This window comes from Oncorhynchus nerka, linkage group LG14 (assembly GCF_034236695.1).
Source record: "Oncorhynchus nerka isolate Pitt River linkage group LG14, Oner_Uvic_2.0, whole genome shotgun sequence".
In the NCBI taxonomy this organism is placed as follows: domain Eukaryota; kingdom Metazoa; phylum Chordata; class Actinopteri; order Salmoniformes; family Salmonidae; genus Oncorhynchus; species Oncorhynchus nerka.
In genome coordinates, this window is record NC_088409.1 from 28861713 (window position 1) to 28888517 (window position 26805).

Consider the following 26805-nt stretch of genomic DNA (forward strand, 5'->3'; position numbering starts at 1 on the left):
TGAGGATGGGATAAGCTCTAAGGGAAGAAATACACCGTTTTCTTCTCCCAAGTTTAGTTTCTGTCCCTAGACACATCGGATCCCCCCTCTATCACCTGCACGTAGTCTCACTCCCACTGTCACCCGCCCCTGGACCCCCTCCCCCTGTTCCTCCATCACCCCTCTCTACCCCCACCTGTCCAAAATGAAAGATCTGTCATTTTCATCAAACGTCCAACCAAATATTATCTACACTCCATTCCAAGAGATCGAATCTTATTTAAGGCGACGAGATTCGCCATCTGTTTTCAAATTTCATTCCTCCATGAACTTTATTTTCCCCGACTTTGGGCAAAATTATAACCTGATCGATCCTCTATCTGGCCACCGTCTACATATATTTTCATTTTCATTGGCGGTCTCCCACTTTGCTTTCAGTCGGCTGGTCAATTTTATGTCTTGTGGACACACAGGAACATGCGCAGTTCACATTTTACAGAGTAGATAGAAACTCGAGTGCAGCCAGCTTGGGTGTAGAGGGCTAGACCCATATGAGCTTCTCAATCTCTTTCTCTCCACCCCCTCTCTGCTCTGCTCTTTCCCCGCATCCTGGACCTCTCTGTCATGCTCGCTTGCTCTCCCCCTAGAAAGCACTGTCAACCTGCCTCGCCCTCTCATATAGCATTGTTTCTCGTGATGTCTCCATCTGGTTTGCAGCTTCTTCTTCCTGTCCCATCTCTTACGCACCGCGGACGCAGTTGGAAGTGACATTTGTTGCATTTGTCCTCTTTTCTTTTAGCAAACTAGCCTATTTATTTTTACGCAGGACATTTCAACAGAGTTTTGTTTTTCTTTACCAGCCTGGTTGTCTACACTTTAGACTACTCATACTAGGTCCGTTTTAATTTAACCTAATACTCAATATTCAGATTATTTTCTGTTTATCAATAACTTTTCAATAGGCTGTAGCCTACCCTATTTATTCGCCTATTTATCTTTCTTTGGGTTGCTTTAGCCTACTATTATGCACACGTGGAGGATGGGCAGTGAAACGTGTTCATGAGTTGATTCCCAGTCGTCAGAAAGCTCTGTCTATGTCAGTTACGTCGACCGGGCCCCGGAAACTCAAGTGGGACCTACTGCCAAGTCAATGAGAGCGCATCGGAGAAGGTAAGCATGCTCTCTTCCCATTGCCTCTGGATAGACACGTTAGACTAAGTGAGAGGAATACTAAAATAAGACGTCGGAGTGCTCTGGAAACAGAGAGCTCAAGAGATTGAGGGGGAAAACACGTGGCTCCTTCAGAAATGGATTGATCTACAGAATGCGCACGGGAGTATTGTACTGCGCTCTATGCGTCTCCAAATAGATCTACGCGGGTTCCTTTGCTATTAAGCAGTATTGCGATGCTTATCTGACGAGAAATTGAGATGCTTCTTTGATGAGAACGTGTTGCGTTGCATTTGTAATGTAGGCCTACACTGAATGTGCACAACATTAAGGACACCTGCTCTTTCAATGACAGACTGACCAGTGGAATCCAGGTGAAAGCTATGATCCCTTATTGATATAATTTGTTAAATCCACTTCAATCTCTGCAGATGAAGGGGAGGAGACAGGTCAAAGGAATTTTAAGCTTTGAGACAATTGAGACATGGATTGTGTATGTGTTGCATTCAGAGGGTAAATAGGCAAGACAAAAGATGGAAGTGCCTTTGAACAGGGTATGGTAGTAGGTGCCAGGCGCACTGGTTTGTGTCAAGAAATGCAATGCTGCTGTTTTTTTCACGCTCAACAGTTTCCCATGTGTATCAAGAATGGTCCATCACCTAAATGTCATCCAGCCCACTTTGGGAAGCATTGGAGTCAATATGGACCAGCATCCCTGTGGAATGCTTTCGACACCTTGTAGAGTCCATGCCCAGACGAATTGAGGCTGTTCTGAGGATAAAAGGGGGGTGCAACTCAATATAAGGAAGGTGTCCTCAATGTTTAGTACACTCAGTGTATATCTTCACTTTAAAGAGCAGAAAGGTGAGATGTTAGCTGTGTATCTAATTGGCAAGAGAGAGTGGAAGGAGAGGAAGTGAGGAGGCAAGGGAGCTTTAGTACATGGGTAAACAAATGGGAGATTCGCTTGAGAAGTTGTAGGTACAGAGTGTGTGTGTGTGTGTGTGTGTGTGTGTGTGTGTGTGTGTGTGTGTGTGTGTGTGTGTGTGTGTGTGTGTGTGTGTGTGTGTGTGTGTGTGTGTGAATGTGCAAGGAAAGCCTCAAACTCATACAGTGTGTGGCTGGCCTTTGTTAATGCTTGCAGCACTTATAATGTTAGTAGGTTTAAATGGTGTATATTTGAGGGGGGAAGTTACATGTAGAGTGTCAAGCCCCTGTGAGGTGTATGTCTGTAGCAGTGTCAGTGCTGTATCTAGATGGGCCACAGTGTGATCAGTCAGAGTAAAGCATTATGCATGAGACACCGGCAGGGCCAGAGGTAAAGGTCAAGCAAGCATAGGATTTTTTTCCAATGATATCAGTGGTATCAATCACAGGTATATTTTTGTTATTCAGTATGTCTGGCTGGAAAAGCAACAAGCTCTCAGTCTCACTGCAGAATTAAATGTTCATCCATGTTCTCCAAAAGTCACATTTTGATGCTCCTGCTGCTTTGTGTTGTTCCATTTTCCCAAAGGTCAAATGTCGAAGTTAAAGGTCAAGTTTAGGATACAGTGTCCACGACTGGGTTTGAACACACAACCTTCTGATCCAGAGTCATGGGATTACGCACATGCCAGCACCCTGTCCACAATGCCCCCATCAAAACACAAGCCTACTTGATGGTAATAGCGCTCGCTGTTGCCCCTAGTGGTCGGTTTTGAAGGCATTTCCCAACGTTCTCAGGACACGGGAAAGACGTCCAATTTCGATGTCAATCTTGAATAACCTGGCTGGTTGATCAGTGGCTTTGAGCCTCATCCATTGATTAGGTCGGCTACATCAACATCCACACCTCTCACAAACACAGCCGTTCAGTTATTTGTCTTGTACGTTATTCGACTGAGGTGATATTTATGATGACTTTAACCGGTTGATTATTGTCAGGTTGAATGGTTCCATGAGAGATAAAACAGTCATAAAGGCAGGTCCAGAGTCAGTCCCCCAGCACTGAGACGATGACAGTACAGTCAATGGCTCCAATCATTCCTCATCTGCTTTATGGCTCGTCCGACTTTTATAGCCGTTAGGCGGGCTTACATAAATGCATTAACGGATGTGAAGGGCACGGGGGCTTTATTCAGCTGGGTACTACATTTAATCAAGGGTCACTCCCAGTTCGTAAAGTCAGTCATCCACTCCATGTCAGCTAGATCCACTTCAGTGTTTGGCTGAGACATGACAGAGGACTGTTGCATGGATGTTTGTCTATTATTATTATTATTATTATTATTATTATTATTAGATGACTGCACTCCATTAAGAGATTATGATACTAGATGTGTTATCTGTTTATTCATTCAACCAACTGATAGTAAAATAGAAAAACATTGTTCCTGCTTTATACAGTCTTGCTTTATATTCCCTCTTATCAGTGCCTGTGAATTGCCTTCATTCTTTTCCTCTGTCCTTACTGTTATCCTTCCCTTTTCCTCTGTCCTTACTGTTATCCTTCCATCTTCCTCTGTCCTTACTGTTATCCTTCCCTTTTCCTCTGTCCTTACTGTTATCCTTCCCCTTTCCTCTGTCCTTACTGTTATCCTTCCCCTTTCCTCTGTCCTTACTGTTATCCTTCCTCTTTTCTCTGTCCTTACTGTTATCCTTCCTCTGTCCTTACTGTTATCCTTCCCTCTTCCTCTGTCCTTACTGTTATCCTTCCTCCGTCCTTACTGTTATCCTTCCCTCTTCCTCTGTCCTTACTGTTATCCTTCCCTCTTCCTTCGTCCTTACTGTTATCCTTCCCTTTTCCTCTGTCCTTACTGTTATCCTTCCCTCTTCCTCTGTCCTTACTGTTATCCTTCCCTCTTCCTATGTCCTTACTGTTATCCTTCCCTCTTCCTCTGTCCTTACTGTTATCCTTCCCTCTTCCTCTGTCCTTCCTGTTATCCTTCCCGTTTCCTCCATCCTTACTGTCATCCTTCCCTTTTCCTCTGTCCTTACTGTTATCCTTCCCTCTTCCTCTGTCCTTACTGTTATCCTTCCCTCTTCCTCTGTCCTTACTGTTATCCTTCCCTCTTCCTCTGTCCTTACTGTTATCCTTCCTCTTTTCTCTGTCCTTACTGTTATCCTTCCTCTGTCCTTACTGTTATCCTTCCCTCTTCCTCTGTCCTTACTGTTATCCTTCCTCCGTCCTTACTGTTATCCTTCCCTCTTCCTCTGTCCTTACTGTTATCCTTCCCTCTTCCTTCGTCCTTACTGTTATCCTTCCCTTTTCCTCTGTCCTTACTGTTATCCTTCCCTCTTCCTCTGTCCTTACTGTTATCCTTCCCTCTTCCTATGTCCTTACTGTTATCCTTCCCTCTTCCTCTGTCCTTACTGTTATCCTTCCCTCTTCCTCTGTCCTTCCTGTTATCCTTCCCGTTTCCTCCATCCTTACTGTCATCCTTCCCTTTTCCTCTGTCCTTACTGTTATCCTTCCCTCTTCTTCTGTCCTTACTGTTATCCTTCCCTCTTCCTCCTTCCTTACTGTTATCCTTCCCTTGCTCTTCAGTAAATCCTTATTTCTTTCTCCTCACTCAATTCTTCCTCAAACTTTCCCATCTCTTCCACATTGTCTCTGATTCACTCCTCTCTTTCTATCCACCCTCCCGTCTCACCTACCCTACCTACCCCCAAGTTGGCCTGCCCCATGTTTGGGAGTCGCTTACCTCCTCTCCTTCTCTCACTTAACCCCATATTTCACAGCTGAACTGAGGCTAATTTCCCCCTAGTCGGCCGAGCAGCGCTCCCTCCACCACACCACCACACTTAATTACCCACAATTAAAGACCAACGCTAACGAGTAAATTACTCTGTTATGAAATGACTTCAAAAGGTGACTGGAGGAAGTAGAATGGATTCGAGGAAAAGTTGGGCGCTAGCCTTGGGGGAGACTGGGAGGGAAGAGGAGAGTTATCATGAAGTGTTTCCTTTTACCCCCGAGGATGTTTCCTTAGGCTGGATGTGCAAAGACCCATAGGCCACACCCGGGGCTGTAGACACTAAAATGTATGTGTATGTGGCCCATATAGTATCAGTCCTGTGTGAAGTATGCAGTATGTGGCTCTAACCAAAATGACTATATTGTGAAAAGCCTGTCATTTGAGGTTTGCTCAACTATTTTACATTGAGTTCAATTTGATATAGGTTCTTCAATTGAACATTTCTAACGCCCTAGCAATTTTTTTTATTTAACCAGGCAAGTCAGTTAAGAGCAAATTCTTATTTACAATGACGGCCTAGGAACAGTGGGTTAACTGCCTTGTTCAGGGGCAGAACAACAGATTTTTACCTTGTCAGTTCAGGGATTTGATTTAGCAACCTTTCGGTTACTGGCCCAATGCTCTAACCACTATGCTACCTGCCGCCCCTAATGAAACATGTGGTGTGGCACAGGGATAGTAAAGGCAAGTAGCAGACTGATGTAGGGGGACTTCTTTGATCCTGGACCCCACAGAAAATGCCAGAATGTGGGTATAGTATATAGTATCATTTTAAAAGTTATTCTGTTAATTTTCTGGATTATGTGTGTATAGTTTATTTATTGCTAGGTATTATTGCACTGTTGGATCTAGAAACACGGCATTTCGCTGCACCTGCGATACCATATTCAAATCTGTGTATGCGACCAATAAATTTTGATTTGATTTTGTAAAATTATCTTGGATACTAAACATAACACAGTTTAGTATTTTTCAGTCTAAGGAAGAGCAGGCTTTCCAACCCCCCCCATCTAAAACCAGGAAAATGAAACAAATAAACCCTAATTCAGATTATTTTCATCCAGTTTGCACCCTAACACACAGACTAATGGGGAAAAGAAGAGCTATATGCTGGGGATAATTGTAACAGTGGTAGTAATAACGTCAGACCCTACACTGATAACAATTAGATTTGATTTCATTTGAGAATGCCTCCACAGCTGCTCCCTTCTCACCCCCTTAACCCCCCCCCCCCTGCCCCACTCCCCCAGACCTGTCTCCCCCCTCTAGATTAAAGTGGGTGTGTTAATTCCCTGGTGTAGCGATCGAAGGGCTCTGGCAACAATGGGAAATGGGCTATTGATTAGAACAGCTCAGATTAAGACTAGGCAGTGGAGCTCTTTCTGCTCTCCCCCCTTTTCTCTCCATTTCCCACCTTCTTCTTTCTGTCTTCCTGTCTGTCCTGCTTGTGTGACCTCCCTTTATCTATCCCCCTCTTTCTTTCTTTTCCCTACCTGTCTCTTTCCCCCTCTCTCTCTCTCTCTCTCTCTCTCACACACACACACACACACACACACACACACACACACACACACACACACACACACACACACAGTAAATGTCTGAGGATTTCCGTGTCTGTCTGCCCCCCCCCTCCCCTCTTCTCTCCCTCCTTCTCTCCCTACATCCTCTCTCTTTCTCTTTCCCAATCTCTGTCTGTACCTATTAGGCCTATCTATTTGCTCTCTCTCTCATGCACTCGTCTCCTTTGGAAACAAGGTAAAAACATTTGCCAATACCACTGTTGATGTAGTAAAGTCTAGAGATGTAGAAATAGAACTGTACAGTAAATGTACAGTAGTATAGACTTAAACAACTAAATATTCTAGATTCTAAACCACTCACTCCATAGCAGTCTGACACCCACACTGCTGTGAGGTTATATATCAATCATTCAATCCACGTCTTTGTTGTACCACAATTAAAACCTCCACTATCAAAATCTCTCTTATACCAAATTAGCTGTCATGATCTGACAGGGGACAAAATACATTGGATTTGCATTGAAAAGACATAAAACATACAAAATATAAGGAGACAGCAAATCTATACAGTGAAAAGTGAGCTAAAATTCCCCTGCTCTACTTATATTAATTACCTCAATCAATGGGAATGCTGTAGGTCAGTTATCCATCCTCCCCCTCCACCACTACTCTCTGGCAGAATGCCTACCAGGCGCCGGAACCACATCCAAGCCCAGATCTAGGATCTGTGGACACACCACTGCTTCAACCTTGTTGGTGTTATAAGGTGCCTGGGATTGGTCTTGGGTCAGTGTTTAGGAGTTACTGTATTGTCCACTGCTTCGACTGTTTCGGCTGTGAGACACACGCACGCACACACACACACACACACACACGTGTCCACATCAATATTCCTATGATCCTTAGGGACTATGAGAGTATTGGCGGAGCTTTCATCTGCTGAGTATGTGACCGTGTGTCTGATATCCCCTTCTCTCGATACACACACACACACACACACACACACACACACTTAGCCCCCTCCCAGACACATGTGTAAACACTATGATACACACACACACTTAGCCCCCCTCCCAGACACATGTGTAAACACTATAATACACATACACTTAGCCCCCCTCCCAGACACATGTGTAAACATTATGATACACACACTTAGCCCCCCTCCCAGACACGTGTGTAAACACTATGATACACACACGTAAACAGACATGGGTTAATGTCAAGGACTTATAATTGCATGCTTCAGCACAGTATCATGATAGGTTTGGTGTTATAGGGGAAACTTGACAGGAAACTCAAGGGAACATGGAGGTGAAAAATTAGAAGGGGGCGTAGGGAGGAGAAAGGATGGGGACGCCATGCAGAATATGCACAAGTATCTTCAGAGGTTAATTAACAAGCCCAGACAGTCAGATCAGCACAGGACACACTAGAGGGCAGTAAAGAGGTGTGTGTGTGTGTGTGTGTGTGTGTGTGTGTGTGTGTGTGTGTGTGTGTGTGTGTGTGTGTGTGTGTGTGTGTGTGTGTGTGTGTGTGTGTGTGTGTGTGTGTGTGTGTGTGTGTGTGTGTGTGTGTGTGTGTGTGTGTGTGTGTGTGTGTGTGTGTGTGTGTGTGTGTGCGTGTGTGTGTGCGCGCACGTGTTTGTCTTGGTGTCTTGTTCTTGTTTGTCCCAAAAGTTATTTATCCGAATATCCACTGTGGACTTACAGGTAACTGCCAAAATAAGGAAACACCAACATAAATATTCTTAATAGGGTGTTGGGCCACTACAAGCCAAAACAGCTTCAATGCACCTTGGCATAGATTCTACAGGTGTCTGGAACTCTATTGGAGGGAACTCCCATCTCTTTGGGGCATAGCCATGGTAGCCAAAATAATGGCCTGGCCAGCATTTTTATACATGACCCCAACCATGATGGGACGTTAATTGCATAATTAACTCAGGAACCACACCTGTGTGGAAGCGCCTGCTTTCAATATACTTTGTATCTCTCATTTACTCAAGTGTTTCCTTTATTTTGACAGTTACCCATATCTCTCTCTATCCTCACTATCTGTATGGTGTTCTCTGTCTCACCTGCCGTACTCCCATCTCTCTACCTCATCCCTGTGTCTACGCCAGTGGAGGCTGCTGGGGGGGAGGACGGCTCATAATAATGAATGGCATCAAACACATGGAAACCATGGAAACCATGTGTTTGATGTATTTGATACTTATTCTGCACCAGCCATTACCACGAGCCCGTCCTCCCCAATTAAGGTGTCACCAACCTCCTGTGATACACACACTCTATCTCTTGCTACCCATGCATGCACCCCATCACCACATCCCTCTCTCCATCTTCTCCTCTGTCTCGGTGACTCCCTTGTCAGATACTGCACCTCTCTGCACTCGAGTGAGTTCCATAGGTTTACCTAATTGATTATTAAGTAGCTGATTGGGGATCAATTAAGTAATTAAAGTTGGTTAGGGCAGGGTCGATTGCTGGCATGGGACTGAGGACGTGCATTGAAGTGTGTGTGTGGTATAGCATAGCGCTACAGCCTTGCTTTTGCAGCCCTACATGTCTTTTTACTCATGTTAGTAATTGTGGTGTATAAAGTGATATTTGGGGAATTATGTCCCATAGAGACATTTAACTACGCCCTTAATTGAATGTTGGATGAGTGGTAAGAGGAAATAAATGGTCATTGACTGTGAAAGTGAATGATACTGTATCTTAATATCTTCACCTTTTCTTTGACCTATTATGTTGAATTCCCTCTAGAAATATGGCAGTGGCTGTGGCTTATGCTTTTTTAACCTAGGCATCATCTGGCATTACATCTGTACAGGAGTAGTGAGGATTCAGTCTGAAAGAATAGTGAGGATTCAGTCTGAAAGAACAGTGAGGATTCAGTCTGAAAGAATAGTGAGGATTCAGTCTGAAAGAATAGTGAGGGGAGCGAATATGTGAAGGGATAGAATAACGACCGAGAACGATGATTGGCGGTGTCACTTTGAGTGCACAATAGTACATTTGGGGGGTTTATTCTACGTCTTCCCACTGGGAACACACTGGTTGAATCAACGTTGTTTCCACGTAATTTCAAAGAAATTGCGTTGAACCACCGTGGAATAGACGTTGAATTGACGACATTGGGTTAAGCCTATCCGGAAATATGTTATCGATGCAAATAGCCCAATACTTTGTTAATTGACGCATAATTGCACGGTTGAGTAGAAAAAATGGACAAAGATTTTGGTAAAACAGACGAAGGGTGAGAAAGTATATGTGGTTAACCAGTGAGGAGGTAAGATAGAGGGGCTCCTCTTGTGGCGGCGCGACTGAAAAGAAGAGCGTGAAAGGAAAAACACACACATACACACAGTCAAACTCGTGCACACACACAAAGACACACACACACACAAACCTCATATACGAAACACAGGAGCGGAAACGGGTCGAATCCTACTTCAAATTCTCTTTCCTCTCGGCTTGCCGACCGGGGAAAACAAACCGACCCGAGGCACAGCGAATGGGGATTTACTAATTAACTACTTACACACAGAGAGATGCACACCTCCTCCGCTCCCCCCTCCCTCTGTCAGTTCCCTCGGTCGAGGTTGTTAGTGTAGTGCTGCTTCCACGGTCCCCGGCTCGGTGCGCTACTGGAACAAACGCCTGGAGAGTGATCTCAGACCTGGGTAGACTGCTCACGCTTTGGCTGTTGAAAGAATACTGAACTACTGGGCAAAGACACTTGAGGTATGTCATCGTCTTTATAACGCCATATCTTTGGCCGTCAAATGTTTTAGTTTTAGAAACAGTATATGATTGTTTGTTAGATTTTGGATGTGTTTTCTTTTATGAGTTTACTTTTTGTTGTGTTGTCAAGTGACTGAAACCAATATTATTGGGATTTTATTAGTAGTATTATTATTGTTATTAGGCTGAGCTTTTAAATGCTACTTTAGATTCGATTCGATTAACTATCCTATACCACTGTTTATTTTAGTTTTGATCATTCCTAGTTGACTTCCAGTCTGCATATAGTAGCCTACCTGAAATAGTGAACAAATCGTAAATAGGCTAGTTTTTGGGGGATCACATTTGAGTCTCCCGTCTTGCCCAGCCCAGCATGCATGTGAGACTACTGCTGCTCTCCCGTCTTGCGGAGGGGGAAGTTGTCTCCCGCGCAGAGCTGTCTGTGCTGGCCCGGATTAGCCGTTAAGTGTCTCTATTTGTTAACGCTTTACGTCTAACCCTCACCTCCACACCACAGTATCAATCAGTCAATTAAACAGGCACTCACACGGATAGCAAGGGCGTCTAATGTCGGCTATGCGCCGCCTGGGCTGTGTGTGTGTATCTCTATATCTGTCTGTATGAGTGACCCAGCCTAATTTACCTTCACAAAGTGTATGTAATGTTTGGCCGCGGATTCATTTGTCTTTGTGCCATCATCTTTTTCACGCTCTGGTGAGCCAGGATGCAAATACATGTAACATGCAAGGGAAACTGTGATTTTGGCAGACCCATTCATCATTGCGCGAGTAGACGTTTGTGACCTAAAGTTTGTGTTTCAGGCTTTAGTTAATACCCCCACATGTTTACAATGCTGTTATTTATTGTGATAGGGACACCATATAGTTGAAAATAAAATAGGCAAATTTGAATGTTCACATGATTTAAAAAAAAAATGCAAATAACATGTTTATTAGAATATAATCGACTATAATATTATTTTATTTTACGAGTATCACAGGAAGTTCAAAGTCGTCTTGTGCGCAAACACAAACATTTTCAATAAGTGGTATTGTGACTTTATTTGCTTTTCTAATTCAGTTGTGAGTGTGTGTGAGTGTATGTGTGTGCGCGCTTTCATGTTAGCCTAGATGGGAGTTGGAGATGCTGATCACGGGTGACCTGGCTGCGATATAGACGCAGAGAAAACCCTCAAATCTTCTGGAATAATCTAGCCTCTGCTTGACTTGACTTGGTCGCCCCCCCCCCCCCCCCAAAAAAAAGTTGTTTACCCTAGTGAAACGTTGATGCATATTTATGGGCGCCGTGGGTTACCTTATCAATTATTTGTGCCAGTACATTTCTAGATAAACAGTGTTTATAAATCAATAGATGCATGTAACTATTCCAGATTAAGAGATAGATCAATAGGTCCACCTAACCCGACCGAATGTTTATTTTTTCTCTGTTCAATTATTCAGTATATCATCTAACTTTGCACAACTTTGCCACTGCTTACAAGCATCTACTGTGAGTTGCTGAGTTCAAGATTTAAATTAAAGTTGTCTTAATTTGAATAGACTATAGGGTTGCTCTTCTAATCGTCTGCATTGCTATTACTATGATATAGACCTAACAATGGTGACGAGAATGACAATGCGGTGCATATTGAATAATCATAATAATAATGATAAGAGCTGAATAATAATAATAATAATAATCTATTTAATTTAATTCAGCGTCAATTACGAAAAATAGTGTACAGAAAGAGTTATAACAGTGCAGATTTTTATCCATGAAAAAAGGAAGTCAGAAAGCTGTGTTAAGGATATATTTTTGAACGACTAAATGCCCGAAATTGTGAAACCAAAAAATAACAAAAAATTCCCCTGCACTTTCACTTACTGTATTCCACGTTTTTATTGATATTCAATGTATATTGTTCACTTAGAAAGTTACATTATTTCTGTACATTTTTGTTTTGTCTTTTGTAGTTTTGTCTTGGTTTAGTTTTTGCAGTGCCTAGGTGGAAGTCTCAAACCTAATTTTCTCTCATCTCCAAACTGACCATTCATTTAATTATTTCCGCGGTTTGTGCCTCATATTCCCGGCTGCCTCTATCTTTCACTTATCAGTATTGGGTGAAATACTTCCGACATTAAATGGCACTTGGGGAAATCTCTCCCCACATCACTCACCCTGCCCTCCCTCCCTCCCCCTCGTCTTGAATTTGGGCTAGAAGTTCTACACCTGTCCAATTAGGCTACATTTGTTGTAAGTTATCGGTGATTTTAGTTTAGGTTGTTTCTAACTTAATTCGAATCGATTAAATATATTAATAACAAATAACAATTGCTAGGCTAGTATTATTTGTATTATTTGTATTATCATTAGTATTAGTATTATTCAATTTTAATATATTGCAATAATGACAGATGTAATTGTTACAACGTTAAAACGGTATTTTACAAAATAATACATTCTAATCCCATAATTGTCTGGTACAAAACTAAAATGTAAAGGCATACAACAATATAATATGTCGACAATGAACTCCAAAATGAACTATTACATTTTAAATATATTATATTCTTCAATTACCAATTTAAAGTATGTCGCCTACAAAATGCCTGCACATGCAGTTGTCCAGAAAGTCTGTCATATCGAGCTGCCGTCTCGCCTGGCTATAACGTGACCTGTTGAGGTCAATATCGTCATGTTAATCAATCCACTGAGGGAAAATGCATAATCTGACATTTCTCCACTTCTAAAGGCTGAATTTTCCTCTGATATTTCTGGATAATCTCTTGATAATGTTTCCATACATAACATCTTACATATAGGAGCCATTTCACATATATGAACCTTTGGATACACAAAGGGGAAGGATAATATATTTAAATTCAGGAAATGCATTTGTAGAATTATAGCAAGTTTTGAAGGTCAAAATTTGCCCATGCATGGCACCGCTATTCACCTTCTCATTTAGTTCAGGCTCGATACCAGTGTTTTGAAAGCCTCGTAGTTGAATGTTGCTTCTCAGCCACAATCTACGTTCTAATGCTAATAGCGCCATCAAATATTCGGGGTAAAACGCCTAGGCCGACTTGGAAATGAGCGCCGTGTGGTTTGATTTCTGAAAACGTTATTATCCTTAATGTCTTGCATCTGGAAGCTAATTTGGTGTGATCAAAGTGCAGCTAGTTAGTGCGGTCAATACAGTGTCGAGGAAGGCAAGCGCCCTATCGATAGTGTATGAGACGCTAGGAGGCCCACTTCAGTGATGATGCGCGGCATTCAATTCCAGGGAATACTCGTTGCCTGAGCCAGTAGGCTACCCCTGTATCATCTCACCAGTCCACCCGTATCCTCTCCTCTCGCCATGACAGTCAAGAGTAAATAAGGTGATTGATCGGATGGGTGGAGTGGTTCCACCTGTCATTGTGCTCTTCTGTGATGTAGAGGCTGAAGTGGCCCTCCCGGACACAACTCAAGTCCCAGGGACGGTTCTGTTCAACTGGAAGAATGCACGAATCTCTTCCACTTTGTCGTGTGTTTCATTATTTCTTCCCCAAGAGTGTCTTCTCTTTTGGGGAAGCACTAGGCCATGACCAGGCAAATTCATAGCCAACATGACGTGGGGTTGTGTTGGACGTGGTTATAGGGCCAACAATAGGCTACATATGGAATTAGCCTTATCTCGTTTATTAACTAAAATACATGTATTATTTAAAGGGGTTAAATCACAAATAAGTTGAACGAAACTATTTATTTTTTTAGTGTACCATCCCTTATAGTGCGACGCGGGACTTCCCTCGTCTCTCCGTCCAGAACCAGCGCAGCCCAGAGAGGTCCAGTTCAGTGCGGTGTTTGGAATTCAGGCTTCGGCCTCAGGTGCATCTCTGAGGCGGGGCGACGCGGGAGTCCAGGTTGGTGGCAGCCCGCTCCATTGATGACATTACCCATTCTAGCTTTTCAGTTAAGACTACTGTCTCTCATTAACTGAATGTATTTACCAATGTTTATCCGAAAGGAATCATGTTTTTGATGTTTCAACTTGTTGCTTTACTATTAAATTATATGACCAAAATAGACCTATTGACAATACTTGTTATCATGTCAATAAAACATTATAGCTAAGCATTGCAAAAAGGGAAAGTAAAATGATTTTCTCATTATAATTGAACCAATGTGACTGCACCTCATACTGAATGGGTTTCACAATGCCCTTTGAACTTTGATCAGCACTGTCTGTCTAAAGTGATAAGCTCAATAGTGAATAAAAGCAAGATATCGAAGCCATTTTGTTTCGTATGTTATAAGAGAAAAAGGTAGTTCTCTTGACCTGATTGTATAATGCAATTAGGGTAGCAGAGCTCAAAATACCTATAACCTCTCTTCAATGCATACAGTTATCCCCATACATACTGCACCTATAGGACAATTGAAGGACTATTCAGTCCCTCTCCCTGTGTCTATCTCTTCCTACCCCCCCTGTCTCCTCTACCCCCTCCCTTTCCCTCATCTCTTTCTCCTCGCCCCCCTACCCCTGTCCCCTCTCCCCGGCACACCTGGTAACTACAAACTTGTACACAATAATAACAGCGAGATGTATCCATCTATCTCTCTATCTGGCCTGTCTGCAGTTAGTGGAGTGGCTGAGAGACTCGCAGGCGTGAAAGGTCAGTTAATCGATGGCGCACAATTTGACAAATCCCAGCGACTCTTATCATCCACACGGCGTTTAGGGCCAAAGGAGAGGAGAACCGCAGAGATAAATGTTTAATCCTGACTGGAGAAAGAGAGGAAGAGGAGAGAGCGAGAAGAGGAGAGAGCGAGTGAGGGAGGCAGAGACAAAGAATGAGGGGAGGAGAGGGAGAGAGAAACCGGGAGGCAGAAAGAGAGGGAGAGGTAGGGAAGGAGGGATGTAAAGAGAGAGGGAGAGAAAAAGAGAGAGGGAGAGCGAGAGGGAGAGAAATAGAGAGGGGGAGAGAGAGGGAGAGAAATAGAGAGGGGGAGAGAGAGGGAGAGAAATAGAGAGGGGAGAGAGACATAGGGAGAGAGAGAGAGAGAGAGGGGAAAAATATAGGGGGAGATAGAGAGAGAGAGAGAGATGGAGAGAAAGAGAGAGGGGGAGAGACATAGGGAGAGAGAGAGGGGAGATATAGGAAGGGAGAGATATAGGGAGAGAGAGAGGGGGATATATAGGGAGAGAGAGAGGGGGAGATATAGGGAGGGAGGGGGAGATATAGGGAGAGAGAGAGGGGAGATATAGGGAGATATAGATATAGGGAGAGATAGATATAATGAGAGAGAGAGAGGGGAGATATAGGAAGGGAGAGATATAGGGAGAGAGAGAGGGGAGATATAGGGAGGGAGAGATATAGGGAGAGAGAGGGGGAGATATAGGGAGAGAGAGAGGGGGGAGATATAGATATAGGGAGAGATAGATATAGGGAGAGAAGGAGAGAGATAGATATAGGGAGAGAAGGAGAGAGAGAGAGAAAATAGGAAAGTAAATGGGTTACAGCCAAATGGGCGTTGAAGTTGTAAGTGGAGGGACATAGCAACATGGACATAGCAACATGGACATAGCATCATGGACATAGCAACATGGACATAGCCACATGGACATAGCCACATGGACATAGCAACATGGACATAGCATCATGGACATAGCAACATGGACATAGCAACATGGACATAGCAACATGGACATAGCATCATGGACATAGCAACATGGACATAGCAACATGGACATAGCAACATGGACATAGCATCATGGACATAGCAACATGGACATAGCAACATGGACAGAGCAACATGGACATAGCAACATGGACATAGCCACATGGACATAGCCACATGGACATAGCCACATGGACATAGCAACATGGACATAGAAACATGGACATAGCAACATGGACATAGCAACATGGACACAGCAACATGGACACAGCAACATGGACATAGCAACATGGACACAGCAACATGGACATAGCAACATGGACACAGCAACATGGACATAGCATCATGGACATAGCATCATGGACATAGCCACATGGACATAGCATCATGGACATAGCCACATGGACATAGCCACATGGACATAGCCACATGGACATAGCATCATGGACATAGCCACATGGACATAGCATCATGGACATAGCATCATGGACATAGCCACATGGACATAGCCACATGGACATAGCATCATGGACATAGCATCATGGACATAGCCACATGGACATAGCCACATGGACATAGCCACATGGACATAGCATCATGGACATAGCATCATGGACATAGCATAATGGACATAGCATCATGGACATAGCAACATGGACATAGCATCATGGACATAGCCACATGGACATAGCCACATGGACATAGCCACATGGACATAGCATCATGGACATAGCATCATGGACATAGCCACATGGACATAGCATCATGGACATAGCATCATGGACATAGCCACATGGACATAGCCACATGGACATAGCCACATGGACATAGCCACATGGACATAGCATCATGGACATAGCATCATGGACATAGCCACATGGACATAGCCACATGGACATAGCATCATGGACATAGCATCATGGACATAGCAACAGGGCCATATCTACTTCTACATTATATTCACACAGAGAAAGATAACCGATTCATGCTCTTTCTAAATGTTTCTTGGATTAATTTGGACAGGAAGAGTATACTTAGCAGTTATGGTTTTGACCTTCTTTTTGGCAGCTTGTGTAAACTTAGTAGAGAGTTAATGTGTAAAGTTGAGAAAAACAAACCTTGTATGATTGGCAGATTTCTGAAGCACTCATGGGGCAGTAGGATGTTAGTCCAACAATAAGACCGAGCAACAAAGAGGAAAATGAGCTTTAGAACACAAAGCTAGTCGCAGACTTTTCTTCTTTTTTTTTCTTTTTAAAGTGGCAGTGGTTTAGAAATGGACCCACTTTCTCTGTCCTCACGCCCTTGAGAAGAATGTCGAAACTATAGCATTGCCTCAGTTGATAAACCTTCTGCTCTTTGAAAGGACTTAATGAAATTGCTCAACCCAAGTTCATTTTATTTAGGGGGTTTCTTTCGCTGAGTCATAATTATCGCTTTGACAGTGATGTCAAAAAACGTTAATGCTTTAGTGGACTTTTCTAATGGCTAATCCTTATGCGTGAAATGCATACTGCTCTTTCTATCTAGACATTGACACAGATGGACTGATGGTGGAGAGAATACAGTAAGAGACTGAGAGATGGCATAGAAAGACAGATGGACTGATGATGGAGAGAATACAGTAAGAGACTGAGAGATGGCATAGAAGGACAGATGGACTGATGGTGGAGAGAATACAGTAAGAGAGACTGAGATGGCATAGAAAGACAGATGGACTGATGGTGGAGAGAATACAGTAAAATACTGAGAGATGGCATAGAAAGACAGCTGGACTGATGGTGGAGAGAATACAGTAAGAGACTGAGAGATGGATTAGAAAGACAGATGGACTGATGGTGGAGAGAATACAGTAAGAGACTGAGAGATGGCATAGAAAGACAGATGGACTGATGGTGGAGAGAATACAGTACGAGACTGAGAGATGGCATAGAAAGACAGATGGACTGATGGTGGAGAGAATACAGTAAGAGACTGAGAGATGGATTAGAAAGACAGATGGACTGATGGTGGAGAGAATACAGTAAGAGACTGAGAGATGGCATAGAAAGACAGATGGACTGATGGTGGAGAGAATACAGTAAGAGAGACTGAGAGATGACAGATGGACTGATGATGGAGAGAATACAGTAAGAGACTGAGAGATGGCATAGAAAGACAGATGGACTGATGGTGGAGAGAATACAGTAAGAAAGACTGAGATGGCATAGAAAGACAGATGGACTGATGGTGGAGAGAATACAGTAAGAGACTGAGAGATGGCATAGAAGGACAGATGGACTGATGGTGGAGAGAATACAGTAAGAGAGACTGAGATGGCATAGAAAGACAGATGGACTGATGGTGGAGAGAATACAGTAAAAGACTGAGAGATGGCATAGAAAGACAGATGGACTGATGATGGAGAGAATACAGTAAGAGACTGAGAGATGGCATAGAAAGACAGATGGTTGGAGAGGAAAGAACAAGAGACAGTGGATAGAAAGACAGACGGACGGACACAGAGACAGACAAAGGGCAGACCATCCACCAGACAGACTGACTTCCAGACTGTGCTACTGTGTGTGACTGAGGGAGCTGCTTGGCCGAGCATCCAGACACACGGTCATGTCCCTTCCCGCCGTCTCAATACGAGCTCAATGTAATTCGATTGAGATTAGTCGCACTGGCATGACAGCAGATCCCTAGTATTGCCAAAGCACTTAGGAGGCAATGACAGGCCCACATCGATGGGTGCTAACACACACACACACACACACACACACACACACACACACACACACACACACACACACACACACACACACACACACACACACACACACACACACACACACTCCAACATGCCATGCAGGCAAGACAGTGAGAGAGAAGGAAAAAGAAGGAGAGAGGGAAAGAGAGCTCATAACTGGCAAAACATTAACGAGAAGAAGCAGTGGGCAAGAACTGTAAAGAGTGTAAAATAAATGGTAAGGGTGTCTGGGGAAGAAAGAAAAGAAAGAGGAGTGGAGAAAATGAGGTGGGTGGGGTAAGATGGGTGACTCAGACAGAGAGAGATGAGGTGGGTGGGGTAAGATGGGTGACTCAGACAGAGAGAGATGAGGTGGGTAAGATGGGTGACTCAGACAGAGAGAGATGAGGTGGGTAAGATGGATGACTCAGACAGAGAGAGATGAGGTGGGTGGGGTAAGATGGGTGACTCAGACAGAGAGAGATGAGGTGGGTGGGGTAAGATGGGTGACTCAGACAGAGAGAGATGAGGTGGGTAAGATGGGTGACTCAGACAGAGAGAGATGAGGTGGGTGGGGTAAGATGGGTGACTCAGACAGAGAGAGATGAGGTGGGTAAGATGGGGGACTCCGACAGAGAGAGATGAGGTGGGTAAGATGGGTGACTCAGACAGAGAGAGATGAGGTGGGTAAGATGGGGGACTCCGACAGAGAGAGATGAGGTGGGTGGGGTAAGATGGGTGACTCAGACAGAGAGAGATGAGGTGGGTAAGATGGGTGACTCAGACAGAGAGAGATGAGGTGGGTGGGGTAAGATGGGTGACTCAGACAGAGAGAGATGAGGTGGGTAAGTTGGGGGACTCCGACAGAGAGAGATGAGGTGGGTTGGGTAAAATGGGTGACTCCGACAGAGAGATGAGGTGGGTGAGGTAAGATGGGTGACACAGACAGACAGAGAGAGTGACTCAGAGAGAGCGAGGATGAAGACGAGTGTATACAAGTGATGTACGGGAAGAGGGGAGATTTACTACGAGAGATTGTTAAGTCAACATGTCCTGGGTCAGTCATTAATCCGATTTAACAGCAATTAAGGTGAGACTGATTCCTTCCTAGAGAGGAGGGAGAATCAGAGAGCGAGAAAGGGAGGGAGGAGAATGAGAGGTGGTAGGTAGGAACCACCACACTCCACATAATACAGCTCTATTCTCAATAGTCAGCTATAATCAAAACTATGACCTTGTAAACAGGCGGTAGACATAGGCCGGGATTCAACCCGATCACGCTTTCTCCTCTATCCACGTTGTAAAGGTAATGTCCCTGCGTAAGCAGAGACCACATTCACGGTAAACTCTGCATACGTTGAATCCCGGTCTTCCATTGTCACGACTTCTGCCGAAGTCGATGCCTCTCCTTGTTCGGGCGGTGCTCGGCGGTCGACGTCGCCGGTCTTCTAGCCATCGCCGATCCATTTTTCATTTTCCATTTGTCTTGTCTTGTTTTCCCACACACCTGGTTCTCATTTCCCTCATTATGTGTTGTGTATTTAACCCTATGTTTGCCCCATGTCTTTGTGTGGTATTGTGGTTTCATGTGATGCTCACGTTAGTCTGTTGCTCTGGGTAATGTTAACCCGTATTGTTATTTCATGTTCACTTTGCCGTGTGCTTTTGGTTCGCTACCCAATATCTGCTCTCCTGCACCTGACTCCCTTACAGCCATATACGCATACCTGACATCCATCTAATACAGTGATGTAGACTGTAGGAGGTGGAGGGACAATCTCTTTCTACTGGTGAGAAAGAGGAGAGGAGAGAGGAGGGTAACTCTGGTGCATATAGATGAAAAGTAGGCCCTTTTCCCCCTCTCCTTCCCCCTTCCCCCTCTCCACCCTCAGCCCCCAGCCGTCGTGCTCTGCTCTCTGGGTTGTGTTGTTCCAGATGTGTATCGGGGTCCTGGGGTGGACAGAGGGCCCCGTCGTCCCTGTAGCATTGGTGCGTCTATTGGGAGATTGTGGTCCTGATAGCTCTCCCACCTGACATATACACAACAGAACATAAATCACACACACACACAGAGACACATAGATGCACACTCACACTTTATCTCTCACTCAGCACACCTCAGATAGGAGCCAGCTCTGCAGAGAGAGCGAGGGAGAGAGAGAGAGAGAACAGGGTTGCTAAGTAGGGGAAAGGGTTGGGTTTGAGGTGATCTGTATTGCTCGGTTCCTTGTTCTCATTGTGTCTATCTACTGTAACTGGTGTTTACTCACAGTCTTAATGAGAAAGTTGTTGGCTTGAATTGGATTCGGTTGCATGATGTTTGAGATTTAAATGAAGTTGTACCATTATTTACCATCCTTAAAACAACCCGTAACACACCATTAGGGCTGCACAGAATGGCCAGCGCATTGAGATATACAGGGTTCTCATTCCCATTCTATGGGTATACATTCTATCCTATGGGTCAAGTCCATGTATGATTCCCCCAGTAGCGGTGCGTGGGTAAAATCACTGGAGACGCCAATCCAGAAAAAAAGTAATATTACAACCTATGTGTTGTGATAATTGTGTTGTTTGCTCTATAACCTGTGAGTTCATGTGCTTTGACACCGTGATATACAATATAGGCCCAAGGCTGAGGCAATAAGAAGACGCAGTGGCAGAATAAATTCAACCACACAATTGTCTCATCACAAAACAGGAGAGCAACATCTGTCTGGTGAGGTCCACGAAACAAATTGCATGTAACAAAGTTACATGACCTGCAGCAGGGTCAAGCAAGGTAACGTTTCCCACATTTTTGGACTACTGAACAACTATTGATTTAGAACACCGGAGAGTTACTGCAGGTCCCAAAGAAAACAGGAGCCTCCACTATTCCAGCACCATTTCAACTTCAACATCATCAAATCACCTTTGCTTAATCTAATAAAGTTACAACTAAAAGATACCGAAAACAATTTAGTACAATCAACATAAGCTAAATATCATGTGGCTGTCCATGGTACTGATTTCTCTCTCTCTCTCTCTCTCTCTCTGTGTGTGTGCAAGTAGAAAAAATCATGTTGACTGACCCTACTTGTAGAGAAACACCAATGCCATCCTCCTCTTTCATGTTGCCTAAATGGTCTATGACTGTCATACAGTACACACTTTTAGTTGTTGTTGTTCTAGGCTACCTGGCTAAAATACTTGCTTACTAGCCTAACTTCCTTTCATGGGCTACGATGTGGCAGGCCAGCTACTTAACATTAGCATACAACATCTAGTTACATGTTGATTTTCCATCCTCTCAGGCCAGGGGTGCAATGTATCAATTTATGGTTGGATCAGAATCACCGTTATAATCATTAGCCAGTATGGAGAATTTAAGTAAAACCACGAGTCTAAATCCATATCTCCATCCATGGCTAATTTAGGAAAGGGTCGGTTTTAGCTAGCTAGCTAGCCACCAGAGAACAACAACACAATGAGATGCAACAATTCAACTTTTTTTCTGTCAATGCGGTCTAAGGCACTGCATCTCAGTGCAAGAGGCGTCACTACAGACCCTGGCTGTATCACATCCGGCCGTGATTGGGAGTCCCATAGATTGGGAGTCCCATAGGGCGGCGCGCAATTGGCTAAACGTCGTCCAGGTTTGGCCGGGGTAGGCTGTCATTGTAAATAAGAATTTGTTCTTAACTGACTTGCCTAGCTAAATAAAGGTTAAATAAAATAATAATAAGTCCCTTGCCACTTTTTTTTCTGGTGCACCAGGACCATTCACAGTTGAGCTCACTTAGTTTAGCTAAACGCTGGTTGGCTAATATTTTATATATATTTTTTATCAAGGCTTACTGGCTTCCCTTTCTTGTTACAATGTCATACTCTTTATGACCAGACAGCATCAGATAGATATGCTACACATACTGAGACAGAGGAGCGCTGTTTCCTTCGCTCAGATGCTTTCTCTGGTGAGATACATCCAGCCTCTTGCGAATTGAAGGAAATGTATGCAACACAGCGAGACGAAAGATAAAAAAAAAAAAATTCTTTTTTTTCATTTTTGGGGAAGCCTGGCTTCCCTTGGCATCCATGAATACACGCCACTGGATACCCCAGATAGAGAGAGCATTACATTTGGCCTGTGTTGACAGAGGGAGGTTGTATTGACTGGCTCTTGCAGGGGAGGCGTGTCCCCAGCCCTGTCTCCAAACCATTTGTGGCGTTTAATACACTGTAGCAGAGGTCTCCCTAACCTGTACACTGCATGCAGCAGCTGTAGGAATCAATATGCACTAGTCTAGACTGAAACGGAGCATCTGACACAGAGTGAAAGAGGGAGTGAGGATGAGAGAGAACGAGGAAGGAAGAGGGAGAGATAAATAGGAAAGGATATACAGGGAAACAGAGGAAAGGTCAGAGTGAGGGATCCAGGGAGATACAGAAAGGAGACAAAAGGAGAGGAAATGATCAGAGACATGGTTTGAAAAGCATGGAACCAAAGAGAGGAGAGAGAGGGATGGAGAGAGGGGGGGGGTGGAGTTAGAGAGACGTAGATGGTGAAAGAGAGCAAGCGATAGAGAGATAACAAGAGAGCGCCGTCAGTGGCTGAAAGAGACATTAAGCCAAGAGAAACAGGGATGGAGACACCGAAAAGAGGAAGACAAGGACACAGAAGAGGATACACACAGGAAGAAAAAAAGACATAAGAGAAAGAGAAGGGCGGGAGAGAAATAGAGACGGGGAGAGGAAGAGAGGGAGAGAAATGGAGACAGAGGGAGAGGAAGAGAGGGAGAGAGTGGAGGAAGAGAGCGAGAGAGAGGGAAGAAAAACAGAGAGGGGGGTAAAATTTCCATCAGGTTTTCAATTGGGGCGGATCAATAGTGTATTAGAGCTCACCTTGACCCTGTCTCTCCCCCTTCTCCCTGGCCCCCTTCTCCCTGGGCCAGCACACAGGCCAAACTACTCTCCCTCACAGCAGGGGGTGGAGAGGGGGAGAGATTGCATTACGGCCTCCTTTTCTTGGACTAAAGTGGCAGAAAATGGCACAATAAAAAGAGGGATAGAGGACAGAACGAAAGAGAAATAGAAAGAGGAAAAGTGAGAGTGAGAGAGAGAGAGAGAGTTGTGGGGTGGAGGTGGTCCATACTGGTTGTTGTGTTGTGTGTGTTGGCAGACAGTGACTATACATGAGGAGATCTGACTGAGGGACATATAGGCAACAGAGACCATGCATGGGAAATGGAAGCACTGTGGCCCTATGGGCAGCAGCTGGTTCTATTTAAGAAAACAGATACATGTGTACTCTGATGCACTCTTCTTGTACAACCTTCACTATATGGCACCATTCTGTTGTATAGGGTTCTGTCTTTACTCTTTTGGACCTCCTGTTGTATTGTGTCTCATAGGTTGATTTATTACATATGGTCTCCATGACATGAATATAATGTTGAGCCAAAAAGCAGTTGATTTGTTGTCTAGACATTATTTTCTGTCTTTACATTGTGAGTTTCTGAATCTTAGTCTTGGCCTGGCAAACGCACATACACGCACCTGCACACACGCAAGCACACACCCTCAAACACACACACACAGTCGACAGGACACACTACATCACAACACGAGGACACAGTACTTCACACCATTTCAGGGGACAGAAGCAGGGGCAGAGGGGATGGGGAGCGATTGAATGAAAAAAATTGATCCGGGAATTTAGCATTTAGACACAGTTTACAAAGCGATATAGAGGGGAGGCGCGGGAGCAGAGGGGAATATAGGGGGAGGACACTTAACTTTACTATAGGTCAGCTTTGGCCCAATTGACTAACTGTAACCCCGGCGTAGGTTAGGATGTACTGTAAATACCCGCGTGGTGTAAATAAATGTTACAATGGTGTTTTTGTTTAATAGAATTTAACTAAAATGACAGGATTGTTGGAGGAAGTTGGCATGTTTTTTTGTAGAATCTCAGTTTATGTTCCCGTTAACTTGCCCATATGGAAACTAGCGTTTTTCACTCATTCCCGTTCAAACTATTTCATAATATATATTTGTTGTTATTGTAAATAGATGCACAACCACGTCTCAATAAAGGTTTATAAGGAGAAACACTAATTCCGCCACTAACCTCCCCACATTTCCTAATGTTGTTCACATTGTCACCCATCCACACTTGGGCGCACATGTACATGCAGGGACTCTCAACAACACACTGTCCCTCTTGCTGAGAGGGAAAAAAATAGAAGAAAAAAGGAGAGAAAAGAAATCGATCGCCGGGGATAGCGGTGCGCGTCGGAGGATCGTATCTTGTCAAAATAATATATTACCCTCATCCCCGGCTGATCGATGCGGTGGATTAGGGACGGAGGGCTCCCTCTCCCCTCTTTCTCCCTCTCTTCCTCCCCGGCGCTCCTTGCAGTTTAATATTTACCTTCGTGAAAGAGCGGCCGTGACGGCGCTCACTCCTAATTGATTCCGACACTTGGGGCTCTCTGTTTGGGCTGCGGATGAGAGAGGTAGGGGTTTGTGTAATGCAAAGAACGAGAGAGGGAGGGAAAGAAGGAAACAGTGTCGAAGAAAAGTGTGTAAACAGTGAATGGACAAAAAAATGAAATGAAAATGCCTACAACGAGACAAAAAACATTCTGAAGATTGTGAGAGCAGTGACCTAATGGGAAATTATGTATTTAGGGAGATGGATGAAGTGAGTAAGAGAAGGATAAAGGGCAGAAGTGAAAAGGTTAGGATAAGTCTGTGTTAATGATGTGGAGATAGATTGATAGAGAGATGGAGTAGCAGATGGATTGAAAAGAGAGATGGAAAGTCAAAGGAAATAAGGGTGAGAAGTGTAAGAAGAGAGATGGGGGGGGTAGTAGAAAAGGATGGATAGCACGGCATGGATAGAGAGATGAATAATATGACAAGGATGGAGGAAATGAATGTGGAAGAGAAGGGGAAATGGAGAAAAGCAGGGGGAAATGGGAGAGAGTGGAAAATTGGACAGGAGGAGAGGAAGAGAAATGGAGGCATAGGGAAAAAGGAGAGAAAACGAGAGGGATTAGAAGAGCGACAGAAAGATACATGACAGGAGTGGTGGACACATAAAACCTATCAAATGGAGCGTAGGGGGAAAATAGGGGATGAGGGAAAAAAGCGAGAGAGGTGACAGGATGATATCGAGGGGGATAGACCGAAAACAGGAGTTATAGGGAGGGAGGGGGGCAAGAGACAGACATTTTTTTCAATGGAGGAACTGGCCTGTCATCTTGTTCCGCCAGCACAGAGCGCTCCTTTAAAATACGGGGAGCAGGCAGGCCACACAGGGTGACTTATGTGTATATGTAGGCTTTGTCAATATATCTTTCTGTCTTCCTTCCTCTGTGCTCCCCTTTTGCTCCCTTGCTGTCTCCTTCCAGCTCTCTCACTCTCTGTTTCTCTTCAGCTCCCTGTCTCTCTCTCTCTCCTTCGCTCTCTCTTTTCTCTCTCTCTCTCTCTCTCTCTCTCTCTCTCTCTCTCTCAGTCCCAGTTGAGTAATCTCCCTTTCTCTCAGACCAGCACATCTCTTTATATCTCTCCTTGTCTCTCTGTGTAGTTCCCACACAGATTCACAGGCTATGTGAAGGTTTTAATCCCGTGAGGATTTATACATGAAAAATAACCAGAGGGACATTAACTTGAGCACACATTCAGTTGCCTCTGTAAATTCTCCAGGTCTGTGTCCCACAATGATGACACAGTATCATTATGAGAGTCTGCAGGGGAGAGGGATAACCAAATGAACAGTGTAGTGTTCCAAGGTGTTTCTGTCCCATATATGTAGTATACATTTCCTGTCCCTGAAATACTTCAGCGAGCAGGCCTTTCTAGTCGACCTGGCCCGGGTATCCTGGAAGGATATCGACCTCATCCCATCAGTAGAGGATGCCTGGTTATTTAAAAAAATGCCTTCCTCACCATCTTAAATAATCATGCCCCATTTAAGAAATTTAGAAGCAGGAACAGATATAGCCCTTGGTTCTCTCCAGACCTGACTGCCCTTAACCAACACAAAAACATCTTGTGGCGTTCAGCATTAGCATCGAACAGCCCCTGTGAAATGCAACTTTTTAGGGAAGTTAGAAACCAATATACACAGGCAGTTAGAAAAGCCAAGGCTAGATTTTTCAAGCAGAAATTTGCTTCCTGCAACACAAAGTCAAAAAAGTTCTGGGACATTGTAAAGTCCATGGAGAATAAGAGCACCTCCTCCCAGCTGCCCA

General features: G+C 44.1%; 1 protein-coding gene across 1 annotated transcript in view; it reads left to right on the plus strand.

Annotated features, from left to right (window-relative positions):
* LOC115140799 (ETS domain-containing transcription factor ERF-like) overlaps positions 1 to 26805 on the plus strand; it is a 76714-nt gene that overhangs the window by 12546 nt on the left and 37363 nt on the right. The window contains exon 2 of the mRNA XM_065027929.1: positions 13924 to 14072. The gene's annotated coding sequence lies outside the window, so the exon portion shown is untranslated. The remainder of the gene's footprint in view (positions 1 to 13923; positions 14073 to 26805) is intronic.